Below are 3630 nucleotides of genomic sequence, written 5' to 3'. Positions count from 1 at the left end.
CAATTCAATTTGCTTTCATTTTCATTATGTTGCTTAAAAAGATTAATGCTCTCAATATCTTGATAGAATTTTCTATGTACTTCAGTTTAAGTTGATAATAAGCCCTCCAAATTAATATAATGGTTTAATATATATATATATATATATATATATATATATATATATATACACACACAAACACACCAGTATGAAGAACCACTGACACACTAATATCTCTACGGTCCTGATATATTCCAGATATTGAGCTGGATGCCAAGAAATAGACATTAGAATAAGACATAAACCATCCTCAGAGATTTTCAGGTGCATTGTATAATATGGATATACCATGTAAATACAGACATTCTGCTTTATTAGTCAGACCATTTTCTAGCTGGTAATTTGAGGGAGGGCATGTCAAATATACTGAAAAAAAAAAGTCCAGTACTCAGAGATCTCTTTCATATTATTTTGAATAGTCTGCTTGCCTACCAGCAGAATTTCAGAGTTTGGGAATAAATGAAGGAGGGACAGAGAGAAAATACATTTTCAAAGGAATTTGACCCTTCTGGCACCATGAGAGGTACACCAGAATCAAAGTATAAACAGAATGGGGAATCTCCTGCAATAGCCAGTGGGGTCATTGACTAATCTATATAGCTTTGGGTAAATATTTTCACACCTTCATATGTGCACATGCTTTACTCACCCACCACCAAAACTTCAGCACCAGTGTCTTATCCACTTCCTTCATCTAACTTGTTCTCCACCCCCCACACCTCATTCCCTCTGGTAATGAGTATATTTTTCAGAATTTTAAGATGATTTCTGCTGTGCTTTGCCCAATATGTGTTCTTTGATATTTATATTCAACAAATATGTAAAATCAGCCAGTATCTATTTTTCATGTTCTGGTTTATTTCAATCACTTAACATAATTACCTTAAGGTCCACCCATTTTGTCCCCAAAGGCACTATTTCATCTTTTATAATAACTGACTTTTAGTCCATTGAGTATATATTCAACAATTTCTTATTCAGTCATATATAGTTGAGCATTTGGGTTGGTTCCATGATTTGGCTATTGTGGATAATGCTGCTGTGAACATATGGGGCATAAGTTTTTTGCATTAGAATTTTCATATTCTTTAGGTAAATACCTAACAGTGGAAGTGCTGGATCATATAACATTTCCATTTTTATTTTTTAATCTATCTCCATACTATTTTCTGCAAAAGCTGCACAAAAATAACATTCCTACCAATCGTATGGAAAATTGTAGAGGTACAAAATAAATAAGAAGATGTTTATTATTTACTGTTTTGTATCACTGCAATTTTCTGCAAATTTATTGTGCCTACTTCTCTACTGTTTTAGTGAAAATATGTCTCAGTTTTAAGAAAAACTCTCTTGTCTTTCTTTTGATATTTATCCTTGGCATCCACATTTTTGCTTTTTTTTTTTAACTAATATCATACACAGAAAATATTTAGGGACTATCATACGTAAAATATGAATACTGTATTTTATTAGTGAAAAGTAGCCTTGTATAAGTTTTGCTACTTTAATCCAATTTTATACAATAGTAACTCTGCCTTTATGAAATTTCGTATGTGTATAACTATTGATTTCTACTTCATCAATATTTGTCAAAATTTTTTAAAGATTTATTTATGTATGCATACAAGATCTGGGGTACAGGCAGACTGACTGAAATACACTGCTGAGGGGAGCAGCGGGTGAGACAGGAGTGGTCTGCCTCGCCATATGGATTGCCCCCTGGCTTGCCAGGGATCCAACTCGGCTGCAGAGGCTGCAGATTGCTTCACGGTATGGTGCTTAACCCCTTATGCCCCAGGGAGGCCCAATATTTGTCAAATTTTTAAGGGTTAATCAGTTACTGCATTTTTATTTTTATTTATAAATACTTTTAATAAAGAACCATGAGCAGTGATCATGAGTTCAGGCTTTGGGACTACTGAGACCTTGATTCAGTCATGGTATCAGTACTGCTACCTCAACACTGCTAAAGATTCTATATGTTATTGTATTTCTCTGGGTGTAAATTTCCTTACTTGCAAAGTGGGTATAATTTCACCTACACAATAAAAAAAGAGATATGAGAATACAATGTTTGCCCATTAAATAGCTCTTATTTTTTGTGGCCTCTGAAACTCTTGAGCTATATTTCTGGTTCATAATTTTTACATTCACTAAATTATAATTTAATCTCATGTTTTTATATGTATACTATATTGCTCTTCTGAATTTTTTGGCACATTTATTTTAAAGTTATACATTATTTTTTCTATTAGTGTATAGTCATAAACTTTTATAAAAATATGAAAATTCACCTTTTTCAATTTTTAAAGTTATATTGGTTTATGTAGACCCTGTCCTTATAAAATATGATAAAATTCACCTTACTTTTTACATCTTTTAATTTTTTATACTGCTTGTCCTATTTGTCTGATAAATTCTATTACACTATCTGCTCAATTGTTATTTAATCCTTTGATGCCATATTTTTTTTTACTAGAATGATCACTTAAGGGTGTTAAATTTTTTAGACCATTGTCACTGATAATCACTTCGTTTTTGATTATCTAACCATTTTAATGTTATTTCAATCATTTAATCAAATTGATTTGTATTTTGATTGGTCAAAATATTTAAGTACACTGTTTTTTTCAGTAAGACAACTGTGGGTGTAAACATTCTGATCCTCTGAATTTTTTATCTTTGCATAGGAGTGGTAAATTGGACATAAAGTTCTTGGAGTTCAGTTTATTTCCCACAGCTTCTGTTTTCTTTTGACATGTGGAAGTATTAAAGAGTAATCTGTAGAAAAATCAGAGTTACCTTTTGGAGATTTTACTTTATTTGATAATCTTTTCAGTGATGATGTTCTCTTTATTATATTTGCCTTAGTCAGTAACTTCTTTTAATTTTCAGTTAAATAATGTTCTATATAAACATCCTTCTCTTTGTCCTGCTTCTATTCTGTCTGATCTGATTTGATCTTTTATCATAGGATTCCTGTGAGATAAGGAGTAAGAGCACAGACTGTCATCATCTCTGTCTTTCCTCTTTCTCATTTATCTCTGGGTTCAACATGTTAGATATAGATAACTTTTTAATCTCATTTCCATTTTATGAATTGTACTTTTTTGTAATATTATAACTGTTCTTACATTCTTTTTTTGAAACTTTCCTTCCTTATTTTTCTCTTTCAAGTGTCAGATTATTTATCATCCAGATATTCATGTCAGAACACTGAATATGGGCAAACCTCTCTCTTTCTACCACTTATCTTACTTTCTTTTCTGTTTTAATTTTTTCAATTTATTTGAACATCATGTTTTCCAACTTTCCTCGTCTCAAAATATTTCTTCATATCGATTGCTTAATTCTAGAAACACTGATGCAAAATCCACAAATCTTGAGACTAAAATCAGAAATGCTCTCCTGTTCTTAAGCTTTTATTGTTTAGTATAACTTCTATGTAGAAGGTGCACAGATCATAAGTGCACAGCCCTGTGTATCATCATCCGATGAACACACTTAGGTAACCACCACTCCAAGAAATAGAACATTCTAAGTGATTTTTCATATTCGATCACTATCCTCTACTTCTTTTATAAAGTTGAT

At 31.6% G+C, this 3630-nt stretch overlaps 1 non-coding gene across 1 annotated transcript; it reads right to left on the bottom strand.

Annotated features, from left to right (window-relative positions):
- Positions 1–3214: 3214 nt before the first annotated feature.
- Positions 3215–3292, bottom strand: LOC119233174 (small nucleolar RNA SNORA17). Its single transcript, XR_005122325.1, has one exon. It is a non-coding gene; the product is annotated as a small nucleolar RNA SNORA17 (small nucleolar RNA).
- Between the last annotated feature and the right edge of the window lie 338 nt (positions 3293–3630).

The sequence above is a fragment of the Talpa occidentalis genome, unplaced genomic scaffold, assembly GCF_014898055.3.
Source record: "Talpa occidentalis isolate TD23 unplaced genomic scaffold, MPIMG_talOcc4v2.1 talOcc4.7, whole genome shotgun sequence".
NCBI lineage: Eukaryota > Metazoa > Chordata > Mammalia > Eulipotyphla > Talpidae > Talpa > Talpa occidentalis.
This window is presented reverse-complemented; position numbering and strand designations above follow the sequence as displayed.